The 25,493-nt window shown below is 33.3% G+C and overlaps 1 protein-coding gene across 1 annotated transcript in view; it reads left to right on the forward strand.

Annotated features, from left to right (window-relative positions):
* LOC134252573 (serine-protein kinase ATM-like) overlaps positions 1–25,493 on the forward strand; it is a 44,999-nt gene that overhangs the window by 7,964 nt on the left and 11,542 nt on the right. The window lies entirely within an intron of this gene.

A 25,493-nucleotide genomic window follows, 5' to 3' on the forward strand; every position in this document is an offset into this window, starting at 1 on the left:
CAAGTTTGTTCAAATCATAACCCCCAGGGGAAGGGCGGGGTCAAAATGGCTGATCAAATTTTTACATAGAAATATATTGGAAAATTCTTTAAAAATCTTCTTCTCAAGAATAACAAAGCCATAATTGATCATATTTATATGGTAGCATCCTCAGGTTGTGTAGATTCAAGTTTGTTTAAATAATGACCTCCAGGGCTAGGGCGGGGCCACAATGGCTAACCAAAGTTTTACATAGAAATATATAGGAAAATTCTTTAAAAATCATCTTCTTCAGCCATAATTGATCATATTTATATGGAAGCATCCTCAGATAGTGTAGATTCAAGTTTGTTCAATCATGACCCCCGGGGGTAGGGCAGGGCCAAAATGGCCAAGTAAAGATTTACATAGAAATATATTGGCTTATGGGGAAACATCCTCAGGTAGTATAGATTCAAGTTTGTTCAAATCATAACCCCCAGGGGAAGGGCGGGGTCAAAATGGCTAATCAAATTTTTAGATAGAAATATATTGGAAAATTCTTTAAAAATCTTCTTCTCAAGAATAACAAAGCCATAATTGATCATATTTATATGGAAGCATCCTCAGATTGTGTAGATTCAAGTTTGTTTAAATAATGACCTCCAGGGGTAGGGCGGGGCCACAATGGCTGACCAAAGTTTTACATAGAAATGTTGAGAGAAGTTCTTTAAAAATCATCTTCTTCAGCCATAATTGATCATATTTATATGGAAGCATCCTCAGGTAGTGTAGATTCAAGTTTGTTCAATCATGACCCCCGGGGGTAGGGCAGGGCCAAAATGGCCAACTAAAGATTTACATAGAAATATATTGGCTTATGGGGAAACATCCTCAGGTAGTGTAGATTCAAGTTTGTTCAAATCATAACCCCCAGGGGAAGGGCGGGGTCAAAATGGCTGATCAAATTTTTAGATAGAAATATATTGGAAAATTCTTTAAAAATCTTCTTCTCAAGAATAGCAAAGCCATAATTGATCATATTTATATGGAAGCATCCTCAGGGTGTGTAGATTCAAATTTGCTCAAATAATGACCCCCGGGGGTAGGGTGTTGCCACGATGGCTAACCAAAGTTTTAAATAGTAATATATAGGAATTAGGAATTTTTAAAAAAAATCTTTGTTTAGCTCACCTGAGCGGAAGGCTCAAGTGAGCTTTTCTGATCACATTTTGTCCGTTGTCCGTCTGTCCGTCCGTCCGTGTGTAAACTTGTCACATTTTCGACTTCTTCTCAAGAACCACTGTGCCAATTTTGACCAAACTTGGTACAAAGCATCCTTGGGTGAAGGGGAATTTAAATTGTTAAAATAAAGGACCAAGTCCCCTCACAAGGGGAGATAATCAAGAAAAGACAAAAATAAGATAGGGTCATTAAAAAATCTTCTTCTCAAGAACCACTGGGCCAGAAAAGCTGAAACTTATGTGGAAGCATCCTGGGGGAGTGTAGATTCTAAATTGTTCAAATCATGACCCCAGGGGGTTGGGCGGGGCCACAATGGGGAATCCACATTTTACATAGAAATATAAAGGAAAATCTTTGAAAATCTTCTTCTCAAGAACCGCTGAGCCAGAAAAGATGAAACTTCTTTGAAAGCACTCTGGGGTACTGTAGATTTTAAATTGTTCAAATCATGACCCCGGGGGGTAGGGCGGGGCCACAATGAGGAATCAAAGTTTTACATAGAAATATATTGGAAAAATCTTTGAAAATCTTCTTCGCAAGAACCACTGGGCCAGAAAATATGAAACTAATGTGGAAGCATCCTGGGGGAGGGTAGATTCTAAATTATACAAAACATGACCCCCGGGGGTAGGGCGGGGCCACAATAGGGAATCAAAGTTTTACATAGAAATATATAGGAAAAATCTTTGAAAACCTTCTTCTCAAGAACCACTGGGCCAGAAAAGATGAAACTTATGTGGAAGCATCCTGGGCGATTGTAGATGCTAAATTGTTCAAATCATGACCAGCAGGGTAGGGTGGGGCCACAATAAGGAATCAAAGTTTTACATTGAAATATGTAGGAAAAATCTATGTAAATCTTCTTCTCAAGAAGCATGCACTGGGCCAGAAAAGCTGAAACTTATGTGGAAGAATCCTGGGGTAGTGTAGATTTCAAATTGTCTAAATTATGATCAGTGGGTAGGGTGGGGTCACAATATGTATTACAAGGGGGAAATCTGGTAAAGAACAGAATGATCAAAGCTTCTCAGGTGAGCGATGTGGCCCATGGGCCTCTTGTTCAAGAATTGCAAAGCCATAATTGATCATATTTATTTGGAAGCATCCTCAGGTAGTGTAGATTCAAGTTTGTTCAAATAATGACCCTGGGCTTCAGGGTTCAACACTAACAGTGGACCTTCAGCCCAAGTCCACCAAAAAATTGAAAGGTCCACCAAATGTTCTGGACTAGGTGGACCGTCTGTCCACTTTAAATCTTAACACAGTATTTGAAAACTGTGAAATTCAAGGGTTTTTAGCTCTACTAGTCACAGTTTTTGATTTCGATGAACGGTGTTGCCGTGGTTACTAAAAATAGAAATTTCTGTGAAATTTTTTCAAAATGCTACTCCTCCTACAGTTTTGGTCTGATTCTGATATAACTTTGCAAACAAATAGACTACATTAAGATACATAATTCTGTGCATTTGTTTTTGATTTCAATGAACGGTGTTGCCATGGTTACTAAAAATAGAAATTTCTGTGAAATTCTTTCAAAATGCTACTCCTCCTGCAGTTTTGGTCCGATTTCAGTATAACTTGGCACACAAGTAGACTATATTAAGATTCATAATTCTGTGAATTGGATTTTATTTTGATGAGTAGCAAGGATCATTTTTCTATTTATTGCTGATTTAAAGTCTCAAGTCCCAACTGCTACTTTTCTCTTCCTTTGTTTTAAGTATAAAACAGTAGAGCTACAGTCTCGATAGAGACTTCTGGTTTTTTTTTTAAATCAAAATCCGTAACTCAAATCATTAATTCCTCCATACATTTAATGGCTTTATTATACAAGAACTAGATATATATTTAAATAATATATAGGTAATCAAGGGGGGGGGAGCAAGCATAAAAATGTTAGTGTCGAACCCTGGTGGGTAGGGCGGAGCAACAATAGCCAATCAAAGTTTTACATAGACATAAATGGGAAAATTCTTTAAAGGCCGAGATTTTTAACCGTACGGTTTTCTCAGGTAAGGGGAGGGACTAAATTTTACATGCATGGCACCCAGAGGCATTGATGTTCGTGCAGACCGTGGAAAGCGCTAATCCCAATACACAAACAGTATACACAGGAAGTCTGTGAGTATTACTTGTACAGCTTGCTGGCCTACTGTTCATCATAAAATTAGTAGATCTCGACATCGTGAATAAAAATATCATTAGTAATAATAAACGATCATTGTAAAATTCCATAATTTCAGACATATCTAATATCAAAACAAGCAGAAATCTCACCAGTCGACTTTTGTTTTAAAAAAAAAATCTACGGTATATGTACCTTACATTGTTCTTTACAGCAGCAATAACCTGAGTTGGTTGTTAAAAAAATAATGAAGTACAGGTATAAATTCAACAGTAAAATACTCATGATCCTGTCCTGCCTGTCCCTTTTAAAACCTTAAAAGCTATTCATAGTTATCATAAATATCGTAGCAATTAGAGCTTCCATCACAGTCAAATAGAAACAGTTACTTCCCGTTTGTATAAAAAGTCGCGTGGTCCTATTTTTAGCTCACCTCAATGAAGTTGGTGGAGCTTATGTAATACCCTCAGCGTCGGCGTCCCAGGTTAAGGTAAGTTTTTTGGAGCAGTTTTCTTTTTAAGTACTTCAATGTCCTATATTGATTAGACATGCATGGAAGATGCTGCTAGAGTGTTTCATATTGTACCAATCAAGGTTTCAGATGCTGCAATTTCAGCAAAGTGTTTTTGGAGCAGGTTAACATTTTTGGTGCAGTTTTTGGTGTAGGTGTGATTTCCAAGGAACTATAAGCCCTAAGTTGACTAAACTTGCACAGATGATACATCTAAGGATGCACATTACCGTGCTTGCTTCGGATGCTGAATCTGACCTACCTTTTCTGGATGAGTGAATAGGTTAATGTTGTTGGTGTGGGTTTGATTTCCAAGATACTATGAGCCCTGTAATGACCAAACTTGCATAGATGGTACATCTTAGGATGCATACTACTAGATGTGCTTCGGATGCTGAATCTGACCTACATTTTCCGGATGAGTGAACAGCACAGGAAGAAACGAGACCTTTCAGTTAAAATTGAAAGGTGGCTTTCAGTGACTTTTCAGTTGCCATTCAGCCACTGAATTACATTTGTGAGCCTTTCAGTCTTATTTCAGATACCTTTCAGTCGCCATTCAGCGGACACATTTCAGTTATCTTTCAGTGACCTTTCCGTCAACTTTCAGTGACCTTTCAGTCGACTTTCAGTGACCTTGAAGTGGTCTTTCAGTGACCTTTCCGTCGTCTTTCAGTTACCTTTCCGTTATCTTTTAGTACACATTTTAGTATCAATTCAGCGATATTTTTCACTGGCTTATTAATTTATAATCAGTAGTTTTTCCTTAAAAATATCTTGCATAAATTTATTATCCAATCTTAACTGTGTATTTGTTTCATTAACGTAATAAAGGTACCTAAAACTTGTAATAACAGTTAGATGTTCAATTGTATTTCAAGTGTTTACCAAATGTTAAAAGACATATATGGCATATTTTTTATACGTTCGGACTAACTAAAATAAAAAGAATCTTTCTATTTCTTTTGATACTTTAAATAATGAAAAGACTCTTGTAAATTATACAATTTAAATCAATCGCGTTTCATAGATATGCAAGATTTGAAATAATAACCGATTTATTTCCGAGTCGGAATTAAATATCACACACTTTTTAAAGTCAATTTAACCATAGAAACGAGGGGATATTTAAGGTCAAATTCTGCGAAAAAATTGATTTGAACGTATAAATATAGCAAATATCCTGTAAATCTACATTTGATCTTGTATTTTTGTTTTTTAGATCAGATATGTCGTATACTCCCTGGTATAACTTTAAATTGCGATTACAGACTTTAAAAATATGTCTTAACAATTATTTATTTATATGTTACAAAAAAATGATAACAATTCAACTGAACTCGTAAAATTCAAAAAGTGTTGACTCATGAAATTCAAAATGGTATTTAATTTTCCAATTAGATTTAAAAAACAAAAAAATTCTTCAAGTGATAAAAAAATAATGAATCAGATCCGATTCTCGAAGCAAAATTCAGTAAAATGTCGTATGAGTTTGTCTATTTTTTTTTCTTTCTGTAAATCTCTAATTCAGTGATAAACATTTATTTAAGAGCTATTAAATTAATTAGAAATCAATCTGAATTTTGGAGGCTATCAATCATAATGCGATCTTAATATAAACAAAGAAAATGTTTTCTTATTTTTACAGCTCTAATATAGATCCAATACATTCTACAGTTATTATATTTTTCATGGAAATATATAATATTGAACGATGAGACAGAATTGATATTTTTGCTGGAAGAACCTTGATATTATAAATTCCGTTTCTTAATTGTCAAAACCGCAGGATATTTCAGCTTTTGAGAGACATCATTATAAAATCATTTCACAGGAATAGAATAAATCATTTATGTATGCCTCTTGTGGAAGAAACTTAATTTTGCAGGTTATAGCTTTTTAAATAATACTGTTTAAAATAAAATATTTTGATAAATTTCTAGATAGAGAATTTCAAGCGATCTCCGAGGAGAAGATTTCTTTGACAAGAACAGGTGCCTGTCGCCGATAATTGTCATCATCCCGATAAGGGATGTTAAATTAATCAGTCTGTCCCCAAAATCCGCGCAATTAACATAGAATATACAAAATATATACAAGATATATACACATCACAACTCGATACAACAGGTGAACCGCGTTCCATTTCGATTTCTTCAAATTGATTGATTTTAATTCCCTTGTTTTCAACAAGTACTCGTAGCTCAAATGATAAAGTCACGGGCTGTCACGCTGGGGAGCAGGGTTCGATTCTGGCATCGGGAATAATTTTTTTTTTCTGGCAATAATTTTTTTCTTCATTTTTTATTCGAAAAAATATAAACTAAATGCTATTAAATCAGGAAAAAGCGAAATAAAATTTTTAAGTTAAAAAATAAGCCGATTATTTAATAAAAAGATGCAACTGAATGATAACTGAAAGTTCACTGAAATGTACCTGCCATTCAGTCGACTGAATGGTAACGGAATGATCAAGGAAAAGTCACGGGAAAGGATCTTTTCAGTGACCTTTCAGTGACCATTCAGTTACCATTCCGTCGACTGAATGGTGTAATTTCATCTTGTGCAGGTTAAAGATTTTTGATGCAGGTTTCATTTCCAAGTTACAATGAGCCCTATAATGACTAAACTTGCATGGATGATAAATCTTAGGATGCATACTACCAGACTTGCTTCGGATGCTGAATCTGACCTACATTTTCTGGATGATTGAACAGGTTAAAGTTTTTGGTGCAGGTTTCATTTCCAAGTTACAATGATAATGACTCAACTTGCATGGATGATACATCTTAGGATGCATACTACCAGACTTGCTTCGGATGCTGAATGTGACCTACATTTTCTGGATGAGTGAACAGGTTATAGTTTTTGATGCAGGATTTATTTCCAAGTGACTATGAGCTCATTAATGACCAAATTTGCATGGATGATAAATCTAAGCTTGCATTCTATCTGGCTGGCTTTGGATGCTGAATCTGACCTACATTTTTTTTCTGGATGAGTGAAGAGGTTACATTTTTATGTAAGTTTCATTTCTAAGTAACCATTAGCCCTATGTTGTTCAAACTCGCATGGATGATACATTTTAGGATGCACACTAATGGATTTGCTCTGGATGCTGAATTCAACATACATTTTCCAGGTAATGGACCAGGTAAAAGTTATGGGTGCAGTTCTATTACCAAGAAACTATAAGGCTTATATGAACCAAACTTGCCCAAATGATACATCAAGATCAAAATTGCATAAATTTTGCATTTTTGAAAATACACTTTTTGTTGGGTAATTGTGTGACTTTGCCTTACTTAAAGACAACATTTGTTGAGGTGAGCTCTGTAATCTCTGATTACCTATGTTTAGCAAATATACATTCTGTATCTTGTGAAAAATTTGCCATAACGATGGTTTCCTCAAGTTAAACTTACATACAAATATGTGTATTTTATCGATAAGTAATTTAAATTATAATTAAAACTAGACGAGCTTGTTGCAAAGCAACAAATAACCCCTGTGAGATGATCATGAATAATTCATGAATTTCCTTGAATTTTTCATGAATTTTATTCATGAAATGTTCATGAAATGTTCATTAAGATCCTATGAACTTATTATTGGACATTTTCAAATCATGAATTTTTATTTATGAAAGAAAATTGATGAATATTCATGAATATTTTTTTTCATGAATAATTCATTAAGAGTCATATTCATGAAGATTCATCATTTCAAGAATGTCCAATAATAAGTTCATTGCATCTTCATGAACTATTCATGAATAATTTGATGAATTTTTTCAGGAATGTTCATGAATGAATAAAATTCATGAACCATTAGCATTCATGAATATTCTTGCTTATTTGTAAACAAAAAATGCAATATTATTATTCATGTTTATTCATGAAAATGCATAAAATATATTGCATAATACTGTTAGATACAGATGATCAAGTTAGATATAAATTCAAGTAAAACAATATAAAACTTACTCCTTAGGGAGGCCAACATAACCAAACTTAACAGCCAAAACGCCAGGCAAACCGCATGGCTACCATAATTAGTATAAACAGAATATTGAACCCGATTGAAATAAAATTATGCAATACGAAAACGGCACAGTGACTATGCAAATAATAGATCACAAATACTGATTCTTCCACTCTACAAATTCCCACTTCCAACGTCTCGCGCGTTTTCAAGTTTGCGCCTATTCAAAAATGTACGGTAGAGCTAAGAAATACGTTAGTTCCAAATTTCCAAGATTTCTGTGTAAAAAAATTACAAACACTATCTGAATAATTTTTCACTGAAAATACAATTTTTTATATCAAAATAAGTTTTATCAATGAAGAATTCGAATTTTTTACGGCATACATTATACATGTATTGACTTTTAGTTTCGTATAGCAAGTATGGCGGCTCCCTATGACATGATAATAACAATCTCTCGCCCTCAGACAGAATATTCTGAGCTGTGAAGACGCATAGGAGAATTAAAACTACAAAATACGAATGTGGATTATGTCATAGATACTTTACAACCATGCAGTCTGTGCTCTATCATTTACGCACGAAGCAAGGGAAACTTTTGACATTTTAACTGCACCAAAATTGAAATGTATATAGCGTTTCGATCCAGGAATAATACGGTACAGTACAGACAAGTGATATAATTTTTTAGTTGTTAATAAATATATAAAACGTTTTTTACGAAGCTCACAAAGTTCATTTTCCAGAATGTTTCATTTTCCAACAACTTGTTTAAAGTTTGATGTTAGAGAAAATTCGGTCGAACAAAGTTGTGTGATGAAAAACGACATTAATTAAAGCACATTATGATGAATATAACTGTTTAATTTAAATTATGAAGAAACACAAGTAATGAATTTGAAAAAAAAAATGCTGTCAATGGTGATGCACTGTTTGTTTAACTAAAATCAAATAAAAACACGAAATGTTTAGAGATTTCATGATTTATTTTTTCAGATGGTGAAAGAATGTTATTAACTATAAATTATACCAGGGGCTTGTTCAACAATTGCATCTGCATGCAAAAGTTGTATTATGAGAGTATTGAGTGTTTTCTGTCAATCATTTTTGTCAATTATTTTAGTCTTCCTGAAAATTCATGAACATTCATAATACCTTGAACTCTACATTTTTTCTGTCTTTAAAATGAAAATTACCAATATTCATATATATTCATCATTTGTTCATGAACTGCATTTTATGAATATATTCATGAATAAAGTTCATGAACCATCTTTATGAACCAGTCATGAACACATCATGAATGTTCATGAACGATTCATAAAAGTTCCTGAAATTATGAATTTCACCTCGCAGGGGAAGTCTTCCGTCTAATTCTGAAGACGATGAGATCGAGATTGTTAGACATTTACGATTATGTGTGCAAAAACGAGCCATTTACAAATACTTCCGGTCTGACCGGAAGTGACGCCATCTTAACGACTTTAAGTAATCTCCGCATCTGCTATTTTTTATTCTGAACAACTTTCCTTATATGATGCTTAACAAATTGTCAATACTTTTTGAGATATAAGGAAAAAACTTCTGGCCCCTCTAAATCCCCAATTTTAGGGGCCAGCCCTTTTTAGCTCACCTGAGCCAAGTGAGCTTTTCTGATCAAAATTTGTCCGTTGTCTGTCGTCGTTGTCAACGTCGCCGTTGTCGTCGTTGTTGTCGTTAACTTTTCACATTTTCATCTTCTTCTCAAGAACCACTGGGCCAATTTCAACCAAACTTGCTACAAAGTATTCTTGGGTAAAGGGGATTGAATTTTGTTCAAATGAAGGGCCATGCCCTTTTCCAAGGGGAGATAATTATGAATTAGAGAAAAATTAATGGCATTTAAAAAAAATCTTCTTCTCAAGAACCACTGGGCCAGGAAAGATGAAACTCATGTGGAATCATCCTCAGGTAGTGTAGATTCAAGTTTGTTCAGATCATGACCCCCGGGGGTAGGGTGGGGCCAAAATGGCCGATCAAAGTTTTACATAGGAATATATAGGAAAAATCTTTAAAAATCTTCTTCTCAAGAACCACTGGACCAGGAAAGATGAAACTCATGTGGAATTATCCTCAGGTAGTGTAGATTCAAATTTGTTCAAATCAGGTGATCCCCGGGGGTAGGGTGGGGCCAAAATGGCTGATCAAAGTTTTACATTGGAATATATAGGAAAAATCTTTAAAAATCTTCTTCTCAAGAACCACTGGGCCAGGAAAGATGAAACTCAAGTGGAATCATCCTCAGGTAGTGTAGATTCAAGTTTGTTAAAATCATGATCCCCGGGGGTAGGGTGGGGCCAAAATTTCCGATCAAAGTTTTACAGAGGAATGTATAGGAAAACATTTTAAAATCCTCTTTTCAAGATAATTTTATTTTTTCTCTATATATTTCATTGAAAACAACATTTTGTAAAATCATAGGTAAATGGTCAATTTTTGTCCAATTTAATTATTTATTTCAGTACTTAAACCAGAAAATGTGTAGGTATCTTTCTTTAAAAGATCATTACACGTTTAACATGTAGTAAAATATAGTTCATCACTAAACATCAGTTCTAAAATTCAAGATCAATGTTGACTATATAATTCATTGTGAGTATATGACTGAAAAATTCATGTCACACTTAAATTACAATATTTTTAAATGATCAATGCTTATCAGATAAAAACTATTGTTTTTTTTTTAACGACAACAATTTCTTGGATTATCAAGAAATTTTTGATAAAATCTGTCAAGAAATGTTATCATACCAGCGATTTTACAAAATATTGTTTTCAATGAAATATATAAAGAAAAAATAAAATTATCATCACTTTTGGCACACAACTGTACTTCAAATCCATGCTTAGTGATATTTATATGGAATCATCCTCAGGTAGTGTAGATTCTAGTTTTTCAAACCATGACCCCCTGGGAGGTAAAAATTTAAGCCCCCCCCAACTCTGTAAACTTTCAGTTCTGATCTGATATGTGCTTTTTCCTAGCAAATTTCTCAGGTGAGCAATGTGGCCCCTGGGCCTCTTGTTTAAGATATCATTTGATAGATCGTGTAATTCTACACTTCTTTTGTTCTACATGCTTTAACAAAATATTTCTAGGTGAAAAGTTATCGTAGAAAAGGTGTTAAAAATTTTGAAATTCTTGATAGGACAATTTTCGGGCCATAGCGAGCGTTGGCGCTTCGTACTTACGGTGACAATGATATACTCAATTCACTTCTCCAAAGGTTGATCTATCGTCACTGAAAATTTCATACTTCTATCTTCAATGGTTTTTGAGAACATTGCCGGACAAAGTGACCCTCTAAAAATGACAAAATCATGAAAATCTCCGAACCGGAAGTGACGTCATCAAAATAAAACATTTTGTCTCTAGATTTTCTGATGTTCTATCAGACCTGAAATTTTCATGAAAATCCATCGAGCCTTTTCCGAGAACTCGCGTGCACAAAATCAGTAAGAAAAAAAATAATAAGAAGAACTAGATACGATCTCCTTGCGAGCAACGAGAGGTCTTCCGTCCGATTCAAGAAAAAAAATCCCTCGTAAAATCGAGCTGAAAAGTGATTCAAAATTTTGGTAACAAAGATATGATGGAACCTAGGTCGCCAACGTGAATGCGCTTTTTTTCTCTTATATCCCCAATACGCAAACCATTAAGCTCTTGGGAGGACTGCTCTAAATATACTTGTGTATACTTTTGGAACAGTACACCTGTCTAAGAATTATAAAAGGCGGGCCACTTTTCATAACCTAGCGCCAAACGCCACGAGTAAATATTTGCGCCTTTTCTTTGGACTGATCTTTTAAATAGGTGTGATAGCTTCAATGAAATTAAAAAATAAAACAACTTCTTATCGCCTTTATTTTATTTCGACATTAAGAAAGTATATTTAACTCATTGTAAACAATACATATCTTATCTAGCCCAGTTACACTAAAGCAGTGAAACGGAAATTAAGTTTTAAGATTACACTGAATTGCAACGTACTACTACGTGAAAGTCCAAGTAGTTTTTTACATTTCATGTATCCTTATGTCAGAATGGTTTAATCAAACGCTCAGCTGCCTCCATAAACCCCTACTTGCGAAATGGCGGAGTTGACAGAGACAACCGCCATCTTGGTCCCGCTTCAGATTTTCAAATGTTAATATCTAGAGTTCAGACAAATCAATTTCCAAACAACTGATATAGTAAGCATCAATCAAAGGGTCTTTATTATCATTCCAAAAATAAATAAAAAATATTGAAAAACAAAAAACTTAGAAAATGCGATTTTTTCAATTCCCTTCTCCTCACGACAGGAAGTACCGACGACGAACAAAGAGTCGCGTCCTGGATGGTATATATCACGATCTATAATCCCTGAAAGTTTCATGTTGATATCTTTTACGGTTTTTGAGTTTAATCACAGACAAAATGTCATTTTAATTTCAGGAAATTGTCCGTAACTTGGCACCGGAAGTGAGTTTCCAGATTTTCTCTCGGATATAATAGATTCATGTAACAACACATCTGTCCTGAAAATTTCATGTAATTCCATCGAGTAGTCTTCGAGAAATCGCGTGCACAAAATTAGAAAGTCAAAAAAATAAGAAAAATAATAATAACTAGATAAGATCTCGTTGCGAGCAACGAGAGGTCTTCCGTCCGATTCAGGAATAAAAAAACCCACATAAAATCGAGCTGAAAAGTGATTCAAAATTTTGGTCACAAGGAGGATTGAACCCAGGTCGCAAACGTGAATGCACTTTTTTTGCTTTTATCCTCAACACGCAAACCATTAAGCTATTGGGAGTACTGCTCTAAATATACTTGTCTAAACTTTTGCAACAGGACACCTGTCTAAGAATTATAAAAGGTAGGCCACTATTCATAATATCGCACCAAACGCCACGAGTAAATAATCGCGCATTTTCTTTGGACTGATCTATTAAATAGGTGTGATAGCTTCAATGAAATTAATTACATAAAACGTTCTTATCGCTTTTATTTTATTTCAACGTAAAGAAAGTATATTTAACACATTGTACACATTACATATCGTACAAAGCCCAGTTACACTAAAGCAGTGAAACGGAAATTAAGTTTTAGTTTGACCTGAATTGCAACATACTATTACGTGAAAGTCCAAGTAGATTTTTACATTTCATGTATCCTTATGTCAGAATGGTTTAATCAAACGCTCAGCTGCCTCCATAGACCTCTACTCGCGAAATGGCGGAGTTGACAGAGACAGCCTCCATCTTGGTCCCGCTTCAGATTTTTAAATGTTAATATCCAGAGTTTTGATTTATCAATATTCAAACAAATTATATAGTAAGCATCAATAGAAGGGTCTCTATTAGCATTCAAAAAATAAATAAAAAATATTGAAAAACAAAAAAGTTAGAAAATACAATTTTTTTAAATTCGTTTCTCCTAACGACAGGAAGTACCGACGACGAACGAAAGGTCGCGTCCTGGATAGTATATATCACAATTTATAATCCCTGAAAGTTTCACATTTATATCTTTTACCGTTCTTGAGATTAACCGTGGACAAAATGTCATTTTAAATTCAGAAAAATGTCCCGTAACTTGGCATCAGAAGCGAATTTTCAAAAAATCTCTCGGAAAAAAGAACATCAGATAATAACAAATAATTTCTGTAAATTTCATGAAAATCCACCCAGTAGTCTTCGAGAAATCGCGTGCACAAAATTTGGTGTACGGAAAAATAATAATAATAATAATAATAAGAAACAATAGAATCACTATAAGGTCTTCCGTGAGGATGGAAGACCTTAACTAGAAACGTTCTCGTTGCGAGCAACGAGAGGTCTTCCGTCCGATTCAGGAAAAAAAAAACCTCGAAAATCGAGCTGAAAAGTGATAAAAAAAATTGCCACAAAGAGGACTGAATCCAGGTCGCCAACGTGAAAATCCAACGCGCTTTTTTCTCTTTTATTCCAAACGCCCTTAAATTACGCTACTGGGTCAACTGCTCAGAATCTTTTTGTATATACTTCTTCAACAATACACCTGTCTAAGAACTTTGAAAGGCGCGCCACTATCCATAATTTCGCGCCAAACGCCACGAGTAAATCTTCGAGCCTTTTCTTTGGAATGTTCCATTAAATAGGTGTGACAGCTTCGATGAAATTAAGAAAAAAAGAACGTTCTTACAGCCTAAATTTCGAGGTTTAGACAGTATTTAACACATTGTACATATTCTATATCGTATATAGGTAAGTAACACTAAAGACATGAAATAGTTATCATTTTTAACTATTTTAAATTTCCCGTTTATCCCCAAAGTGAACTATCCCGATTAGTTACACCTTACTGAAAAGGTAGAAATGGTTCGATGAAAAACCTCAAATGTCTCGCCCTACGACGGTCAAGGAACCAGATACCATATATGTTCAATAGCTTTAAATATCTTTGAAAAAAGAATGTAAATATAAACTCCATTAAACGATCTATTAAAATATGATTTTCTTATTTTTCTTTTCTGTTTGCATAATCTGACAAGAGTGTGCATGGGAAAACAGTAGTTAAGCTTTATACTTCAGATATACATCGATATTGTTTCTTGAAAAACTATTTCTTATAACTATGATATACGATCTGTTTTTCCGTCGTGCAAAACAAAAATACTGGATTTGGTATTTCATTTGCACTTTTAGTCCTTTGTTTCTTTGACAACTAACCAAAACCAATTATAGAAGACGTTTGAGAAGACCTTGGATTAAATTTAAGTTTGTTACGTAAGTACGACGTGACAATCAAAGTATACCTTTATATTTCATTTATCCTTATGTTACTTTCGTTCAAGCAAACGCTCAGCTGCCTCCATAAACCCCTATTGCGAAATGTCGGAGTGGACAGAGACAGCCGCCATATTGGACTCGCTTCAGATTTTCAAATGCTAATATCTAGAGTTTATATTTATAAATATTTAAAAAAATTATATAGTAAGCATCAATGGAAGGATCTCTATTAAGATTCCAAAAATAAATGAAAAATATTGAAAAACAAAAAAGTTAGAAAATACATTTTTTTTAATTCGCTTGTCCTAACGACCGGAAGTACTGACGACGAACGAGAGGTCGCGTCCTGGATAGCAAATATCACGATCTATAATCCCTGAACGTTTCAAATTTATATCTTCTAACGTTCTTGAGATTAACCGTAGACAAAATGTCATTTTAAAATCAGAAAATGTCCCGTAACTTGGCACCAGAAGCGAATTTTCAAAAAATCTCTCGGAAAAAATAACTTCAGATAACAATACATAATTTCTGTAAATTTCATGAAAATCCACCCAGTAGTCTTCGAGAAATCGCGTGCACAAAATTTGGTGTACGGAAAAATAATAATAATAAGAAGAAGAAACAATAGAATCACTATAAGGTCTTCCGTGAAGACGGAAGACCTTAATAAGAAACAATAGAATCACTATAAGGTCTTCCGTGAAGACGGAAGACCTTAACTAGATACGATCTCGTTGCGAGCAACGAGTGGGTCTTCCGTCCAATTCTCGATGAGATAAGATTTTGATTGGGAATTATTATTCAGAAATAATAATAATATTTTTGAGGTAAACGAATTTGCTTTCGTAATGTGTAAAAAGATATTGAACATTAAATGCTCATAAATTTTGGCCCCTCTTGGACCCTTATATGTGGGGTCAGCCGCTTTTGTATTCAAACCATCTGAAAGGTCTCATGATTTTAAACACTTTTTGTTCCACAAGTATTCAGAGATTTTCGTTTCAAAGATATTTGCAAAAGAAATATTTAGCGGCCCTTCAACTCCTAAATGGGGACGTTTAGGGAAAAATGAAAGGTTGCATATTGTTTAGAACAGCATTTTGAACATCTTTTGTTCTATATTACTAAAATATTTCCCATTTTCGTGATATAAAGCGTCAAAGATTCAGTATTCTAGGCCCTTGTGGCCCCTTTTATGTAATATATAATATAAAGATCCTAATATATACATGTAGTTGTAGATTGTTGAAATCAACAATTTTACTTCAGTAATATAACAAACTATTGACTGTAAAAGAGTTAATAAATTAAAAAAAATTGGACCTATTTGCCTTTCATGTGATGAGTCAGCACTTTTTTCTTGATATCAAATTACAGATATTGTAATTTTGCAGAGATAAGACTTCCTTTGTATTTTGAAAACTGGAGAACATTACATTATGTGTTTTGAAATCTCTCTAAGGTCAAATAGAGTGAGATTTAAACGATTTAAATTTTTCAAAAAATTTAAATTTCTTCCAATTGTGTAATCAAGAACCATATCTGTATTTTGACAGATGAAGAACAACATACAATGTGTTTTGAAAACCTTCAAAGGTCAAATAGATGAGATTTAAACGATTTAAAATTTTAAAAAAATTTAAATTGCTTCCAATTATAAAATCAAGTACTATGTTTGTATTATGACAGATGGACAATATCATATAATGTGTTTTGAAACCTCTCAAAGGTCATATAGAGTGAGATTTAAACGATTTAAATTTTTCAAAAAATTTAAATTGCTTCCAAATGTAGAACCAAGTACTATATATGTATTGTGACACATAGAGAACATCATACAATGTGTTTTGAAACCTCTCAGAGGTCAAATAGAGTGAGATTTAAACGACTTAAATTTTTCAAAAAATTTAAATTGCTTCCAAATGTAAAATCAAGTACTGTATCTGTATTGTGTCAGATTGATAACATCATACAATGTGTTTTGAAAACTCTCAAAGGTCAAATAAAGTGAGATTTAAACGATTTAAATTTTTCAAAAAATTTTAAATTGCTTCCAAATGTAGAACGAAGTACTATATATGTATTGTGACAGATAGAGAACATCATACAATGTGTTTTGAAACCTCTCAGAGGCCCAATAAAGTGAGATTTAAACGATTTAAATTTTTCAAAAAAATTAAATTGCTTCCTAATGTAACATCAAGTACTATATTTGTATTGTGACAGATGGAGAATATCATACAATGTGTTTTGAAACCTCTCAAAGGTCATATAGAGTGAGATTTAAACAATTTAAATTTTTCAAAAAAATTAAATTGCTTTCAAATGTGAAATCAAGTACAATATATGTATTGTGACAGATAGAGAACATCAAACAATGTGTTTTGAAACCTCTCAAGGGTCAAATAGAGTGAGATTTAAACGATTTAAATTTTTCAAAAAATTTAAATTGCTTTCAAATGTAAAATCAAGTACTGTATCTGTATTGTGTCAGATGGATAACATCATACAATGTGTTTTGAAAAGTCTCAAATGTCAAAAAGAGTGAGATTTAAACGATTTAAATTTTACAAAATATTTAAATTGCTTCCAAATATAGAACCAAGTACTACATATGTATTGTGACAGATAGAGAACATCATACAATGTGTTTTGAAACCTGTCAGAGGTCAAATAGAGTGAGATTTAAACGATTTAAATTTTTCAAAAAATTTAAATTGCTTCCAAATGTAAAATCGAGTACTATATTTGTATTGTGACAGATGGAGAACATCATACAAATTTGTTTTGAAATCTCTCAAAGGTCATATAGACTGAGATTTAAATGATTAAAATTTTTCAAAATATTTAAATTGCTTCCAAATGTAGAACGAAGTACTATATATGTATTGTGACAGATAGAGAACATCATACAATGTGTTTTGAAACCTCTCAGAGGTCCAATCGAGTGAGATTTAAACGTTTTTAATTTTTCAAAAAATTTAAATTGCTTCCAAATGTAACATCAAGTACTATATTTGTATTGTGACACATGGAGAACATCATACAATGTGTTTTGAAATCTCTCAAAGGTCATATAGAGTGAGATTTAAATGATTTAAATTGTTCAAAAAATTTAAATTGCTTCCAAATGTAGAACCAAGTACTATATATGTATTGTGACAGATAGAGAACATCATACAATGTGTTTGTATACAAGGTCAAATAAAATGAGATTTAAACGATTTCAATTTTTTTTAGAAATTTAAGTTGCTTCTAAATGTAAAATTAAGTACTATATTTGTATTGTGACAGATGGAGAATATCATACAATGTGTTTTGAAATCTCTCAAAGGTCAAATAGATGAGATTTAAACGATTTAAATTTTTCAAAAAATTTAAATTGCTTCCAAGTGTGAAATCAAGCGCTATATCAGATTTCAAAACACATTGTCTGATGTTGTCTATCTGTCAAAATACACATGCAGTGCATTTTGTTATATTTGGAAGCAATTTAAATTTTTCAAGAAATTTAAATCGTTTAAATCTCACTCAATTTGACCTTTGTGACATTTCAAAACACATTGTATGGTGTTAACAATCTGTCAAAATACAGATTTCATATTCAATTTTTTATTTGGATGAAATTTAATTTTTTTTGAAAAATTTAAATCGTTTAAATCTTGCTTTATTCGACCTCTGAGATATTTCAAAACACATTGTATGGTGTTCTCCATCTGTCAAAATACAGATTTCATCTTCGATTTTTTATTTTGATGAAATTAAAATTTTTTGAAAAATTTAAATCTCGCTTTATTCACCCTCAGAGATATTTCAAAACACTTTGTATAATGTTCTCCGTCTGTCAAAATTCAGATATAGTATTTGCTTTTACATCTGAAAGCAATTTAAATTTTTTGAAAAATATAAATCGTTTATATCTCACTCTGTTTGACCTTTGAGAGATTTCAAAACATATTGTATGATGTTCTCCATCTTTCACAATACAAATATAGTACTTAATTTTACATTTAGAAGCAATTTAAATTTTTTGAAAAATTTAAATTGTTTAAATCTCATCTATTTGACCTTTGAAAGTTTTAAAAACACATTGTATGGTGTTCTCCATCTGTAAAAAATACAGATATGGTACACGGTTACGCAATTGGAAGAAATTTAAATTTTTTGAAAATTTTAAATCGTTTAAATCTCACTCTATTGGACCTTTGAGAGATTTCAAAACACGTTCTATGATGTTCTCTATCTGTCAAAATACAAGTAAAGTACTCGATTTTACATTTGGGAGCAATTTAAATTTTTGAAAATTTTAAATCATTTAAACTTCACTCTTTTTGTCCTTTGAGACATTTCAAAAACACCATATGTTGTTATCCATCTTTTAAAATGCAGATGTAGTCCATGTTTAAACAATTAGGAACCATTTTAATATTTTGAAAAATTTAAATTGATTAAATTTCACAATATTTTACCTTTGAAAGATTTCAAATTACATGGTCTAATGTTTTCAATCCTTAAAAATACATTAATAGTTCTTGTTTAATCTTTGAAAGCAATTTAAAACAAAATTAAAAAAATTAAATTGTTTCAATTTCACTATATTTGACCTTTGAGAATTTCCAATTACACTGTGTAATAATTTGTTTATATCAGAGGATACAAGCCAAAGATTGTAGAGTAAAGTCATTCACACCAACTGCAAGCGTCCTTCATAATGAGTTTGACATGTTCTGTCAAAACAGAATGCTAATATACCTGAGCTAATAGTTTCTTAATTAGTGCATTAAAAATCCCAAGAAATATACCATTGGAAACCTCTCAAAAAGATCTATTTGATTATTTAAAAAGTTTTAAAATCGGTCAAGAAATGAACGAGATACGACGTTTTACATAAATCAAAGAATATCCACCAAAGATCAAAGAGATCTAAAGAGTACCGCCAACCGCAAGGGTCCTTGATAATGAATTTGACATGTCCTGTCAAAACAAAAGGCTAATTTACCTGAGCTAATATTTTTTTCATTATTGCACGTATAATAAAAAGTAATATACCGTTGGAAAGGTCTTGAAAAGATCTATTTGATGGTGTAAAAAAAAATGAAATCGGTCAACAAATAAAAGAGTAATGATTTTTTAAATGAAAAATTCTAAGAGTACATTTACATTCTAGTGTCCTTACACACCTGAGCTTATATATTGCTTATTATTGTACTCACATACAAAACAAATATACTTTTGGAAAGTGCTTGCCAAGATCTATCTGATGACATAACAAAAATTAAAATTGGATGAAAAATTATTTTTTGAAAAATTTAACTTTAAAATTTGAAAAATATAAACAAATTCTTAAAATTTCAAAAGTCAGCTACAAATGTAAGGTTCACATTCAATCATTCTTGAAAATTTCAAATCTCTATTTTGTGTAGTATTGTCTGGGTAGGACAGACAAAAATTGTTGAAATTACGTCATATTTCACGACCGGAAGTAAAATTAGAAAAAATGAAAATATAGGTTTGAGCCAAAACTGTTCCCTTTTATCTCCGAAAATTTCATAAAGATCCATTGAACCGTTACTGAGATATCGTTGAAGGAAAAAAAATAATAAGAAGAAGAAAAAGAAACTTTACAATAATAGAAGGGTCTTCCGCTGAAGACGGAAGACCCTAAAAATAGTTGAAAAGAAACCTAGGAAAAACAATAAGGTCTTCCGCTGAAGACGGAAGACCTTAACTAATTCTAATTGTAACGGTTCCCGTTACAGATGTTCCCCAAACACTCCCCAACTCCCTTTTTGTGCCATTTTCCTCTAACACTTTTTAGCTCACCTGAGCCGAAGGCTGAAGTGAGCTTTTCTGATCACATTTTGTCCGTCGTCCGTCCGTCTAGCTGTCTGTCTGTCCGTCTGTCTAGCTGTCCATCCGTCTGTAAACTTTTCACATTTTCGACTTCTTCTCAAGAACCACTGGGCCAATTTTGACCAAACTTGGTACAAAGCATCCTTGGGTGAAGGGGAATTTAAATTGTTAAAATGAAGGGCCAAGTCCTCTCACAAGGGGAGATAATCAAGAAAAGACAAAAATAGGTAGGGTCATTAAAAAATCTTCTTCTCAAGAACCACTGGGCCAATAAGGCTGAAACTGATGTGGAAGCACCCTGGGGTACTGTAGATTCTAAATTGTTCAAATCATGACCCCCGTGGGTAGGGCGGGGCCACAATGGGGCATCAATGTTTTACATAGAAATATATAGGAAAAATCTTTGAAAATCTTCTTCTCAAGAACCACTGGGCCAGAAAAGCTGAAACTCATGTGGAAGCATTGTGGGTAGTGTAGATTCTAAATTGTTCAAATCATGAACCCTGGGGGTTGGGCGGGGCCACAATGGTGAATCAAAGTTTTACATAGAAATATATAGGAAAAATCTTTGAAAATCTTCTTCTCAAGAACCACTGGGCCAGAAAAGCTGAAACTGATGTGGAAGCACCCTGGGGTAGTGTAGATTCTAAATTGCTCAAATCATGACCCCCGAGGGTAGGGCGGGGCCACAATGGGGCATCAATGTTTTACATAGAAATATATAGGCCAAGAACCACTGGCCCAGAAAATGAAACTGATGTGAAAGCACCCTGTTGTACTGTAGATTCTAAATTGTTCAAATCATGACCCCCAAGGGAAGGGCGGGGCCACAATGGTGAATCAAAGTTTAACATAGAAATATATAGGAAAAATCTTTGAAAATCTTCTCAAGAACCACTGGGCCAGAAAAGCTGAAACTCATGTGGAAGCATTGTGGGGTAGTGTAGATTTTAAATTGTTCAAATCATGACCCCCGGGGGTTGGGCTGGGCCACAATGGTGAATCAAAGTTTTACATAGAAATATTTAGGAAAAATCTTCGAAAATCTTCTTCTCAAGAACCACTGGGCCAGAAAAGCTGAAACTGATGTGGAAGCACCCTGGGGTAGTGTAGATTCTAAATTGTTCAAATCATGACCCCCGGGGTAGGGCGGGGCCACAATGGGGCATCAATGTTTTACATAGAAATATATAGGAAAAATCTTTGAAAATCTTCTTCTCAGGAACCACTGGGCCAGAGAAGCTGAAACTGATGTGGAAGCACCCTGGGGTAGTGTAGATTCTAAATTGTTCAAATCATGACCCCCGGGGGTAGGGAGGGGCCACAATATGTATTACAAGGGGGAAATCTGGTAAAGAACAATATGACAAAAGATTCTCAGGTGAGCAATGTGGCCCATGGGCCTCTTGTTTTAAAATGCGCTCAGTATCTAAGGATTTCATGTAAGAATTATAAAAGCTACAGTGATATCAACTATATGTCATTTAATGTATTGCACGTGCATGCACGTGCATGCACATACAAGTAATGTTGTCCAAACCTTTAACATATCTTTACATCATGAGAATCAATAAAAAAAATCATAACAACATAAATGTTACCGTTTTTCAAAAATATTGGTTATTTTAGGTATTGTGCACGCGAACGTGCATGCATATCCTTGCATTCAATTTGTAATAGTAGCATAATGTTGGAATCCATCATGCCTATTCATATTCTAAATTTCATCCTGTTTGATTTAGAACCAAAAAAGTTATAGGCATTTAAAGTTTCAGCCAATCAGATTGCAGTACATGTGCATGCTTTTATGATAATTATAATATATCATGCTATAGATCTTCATAATGTATGATTATGTTCAAAATTTCAAAGGATTTTGTCAAGAAATAAGAAAGATATTGAAACTCTAATTTTAGCCAATTAAAGCGGAGTGCACATGCATACGCGTGAGTTCCTGCTATTTTGACCATGTCATCTTGTCTACACTACTAATAGATCCTTACATTATGAGTTGCAAAATATTTCATTAAAAAATAGAAAAGTTACGGCTATATCCATTATATTGGTCATTTCACGTGTTGCACGTGCACGCTCTTGCAAGCAGGTGCGCGCGAAATGACCTTCATTGCACAAATCTACATAACATGCCTACTGACCCTAAAAAGGTTTCACTAAGTCGGATGTGTAGTTTACAAGATCACTCGCGGAAAAGATTTTCCCAGGAAGAAGAAAAATAATACTGTGGAATCATTGTAATTCGTGGGGGTCAATGTTCGTGGGCAAGCAAAATTTTACTTATTTGTGGGGACGTAATTTCGTGAGTTACTCATTTATATGGTAGATTCAGTGGATCAATATGTTTACAAAATAAACATTCGTGGGGATGTAAATTCGTTGGTAAGGGTGACCCTCGAAATCCACGAACAGTAGTCCCCAACGAACAATGATGATTCCACGGTAATAACTAAAGCAAAGCTCGAGTAGGTCTTCCGTCCTTTTCTACCGGAAGTAACTTTCATTTTTTAACAAAAATGAGAAATAACAAACATGGTTAGAAAAAGCAAACAAATCATTCTCACAAAAACATGACACCTTGATGTCACTTATACTGTAAAGAGACTGTTTAGAATATATCTCTAAGTTAGTGGTAACCAAGGGTACATTTGGAATACATTTGAAATGCTGAAATATGCTGAAAAACACTCCGTATTCACTAATGGTAGGTGTTACATGCTCAAACTCAATCAACGACTTAAGAAAAACAATGAAAATGTTTGACCTTAAGTATATAAGTATAAGCAATATTATTCTATAAATAACTTTTATGGTTGCCATGGTAACACAGTGTAACCATGCAAAACCAGTAACTAAGATTCGGTTAATGCTACTGTCTTGAGGAAAAATATGAAAATTCAAGACTGGTAAATATGCATCCTTAGGACCTTGCAACACCAAAACCATAAGAAAAATTGGGTATAATTGCTACTTTGCAGTGTTACCATGGAAACAAAGTACCAGTGCTTAAAAGTGAATTATATTTCGCTGCATTAAGAATTAAATTGCCATTTAATTAAGAAACAAATTAAAGGACTAAGCTTGAATAGTACTTATCTATTAGAACTGAAGTTGAATATCATATATTGATAAAATTTGATGAAAAAAAACAACACTGTTGCTATGGTTACCAAGAAGGGAAAATGTTCGACTTTGTGAACTTTATATCAATATTAAACCCTGTGTGCCAACTTCTTGCATCCACTTAGAGATTGGATGATAGTCAAAATTAAAAGTCAAGTTAGCTGTTAATAAATATCAATCATAAAAGTTTTGGGAATCTACATTTAAGGGTACGTATCCAAGGAAACAAAATATTTTTCAGGTTTTTATACGCCCGTCTTAAGACGGGACGTATTATGTTATAGGCTTCGTGTCCATCCGTCTGTCCGTCTGTCTGTTAGCTTTTTCGTTTCCGGCTCATAACTTTAATACTACTAGGCCTAGGATTACCAAACTTTGTCATCTGATGCATCTTGGGTAGAAGGTGTGTCGCACACAAAAAGTAGGTCGCTCTGACCTTTAATTAAGAAGTTATAGCCAAATATGGAAAAATCCTTTCCGGCCCATAACTAGAAAACCATAAGACATACAATCATCAAACTTGGCCAGTTTATGCATCTTAGGTAGAAGGTGTGTCGCGACCTATTTCAAGGTCACTGTGACCTTTAATTTAAGTGGATTTTTAAAAAAAAATGTGTCTTTTTACTATTCATTTACACATCCCAAATAATGTAAGAGTATTGCACTGTTCTTATTAAAAAAGTGTTAAATCAAGAAAATACTTATTTTTTTTAAGCATATACTTGACAGCAATCTAAAACAAATATAATGTATGTTAGAGAAATCCCATGTCTCCCATGAGTGTAATTATCAAGCACTGGTCAAGAAGAATTTTGATAACAGAAAATTGCATGTCAAATTAGAGAGAAATTAATGGGTTTTGAGTGTGAGGAGCTATTGACAGAGCATTGGCGTTATCTATATCCCTTGAGAATTGGGCAAATGGGTAAGCCTGTTTGATTAAAAATAGCTCTTGTTGACTAGCTTAAGTTTTGAAATGAATTTGATGAAAAGTAATTAAAACTAATTTGATATTGCATAATAGACTAATCTGATATTATGTAATATTATTAATTTAAAAACTAATTTTATGGGGTGGGGTTGAATCAGCATGTCCATATGAATTACATACTAAAATCTGTCGGACATTAAATCTCAACCAAAAAAAAAAAAATCTGAGAGTATTTTATATGTTTAAAAAAAAAATTATAGTGCAGACCCATTCATCTCTTGGTAGTAATGGGTAGACAAGCATCCAGTTAAAGATTAATTAATGAGTTCAATGTAGGAAGGGTAGCTATCTCAGTCGCTCTGATTAAGCAGCCCTTTGGGGATTAGACAAGAATTGCTGGTCAGTTTATAACATATGTCATTTGATGGCCAGCCTTTTTTTTCAAAATTAATTTGGTATAGATTAAGTTGTTAAGACTAATTTGATGATGGGCATTTGACAAAGTCTAACACAACCAGCACAGAAATCTATCAGTGATGTAATATTTATTATAATTGATGCCTACATCACAGGGGATGGATAAATGACAAATCATCGAAATCTTAGAATCAAGGTTGATGTGATTTTCTTGCACCTAAACTGTTCAAGAAAATTGTAATTTTTTTGACGGGCGTATCATGCTGTGGCGCGGCACTTTATTAAGCATATATTTTCTGCTTATTTCCATAGCAACGCTCTATTTAAAGAATCTAATCTGAATTTTTTCAAATGGGAAAACTTGGAGCACACCAACATCTTATAAAATTGATCATTAGTTATGAGGAAATGTGCTTTTTTTAAAAGATAGGATCAGATCTAAAACATACAGAGTGTTACTTTGAAGGCTCCCTGTGGTATAAAAACCTTGGCAACCGTTGCCAACCAAAATGAAATATCATATTTTGTTC

The sequence above is a fragment of the Saccostrea cucullata genome, unplaced genomic scaffold (assembly GCF_032062105.1).
Source record: "Saccostrea cucullata isolate Sc308-1 unplaced genomic scaffold, CSIRO_AGI_Scuc_v1 ctg2268, whole genome shotgun sequence".
NCBI lineage: Eukaryota > Metazoa > Mollusca > Bivalvia > Ostreida > Ostreidae > Saccostrea > Saccostrea cuccullata.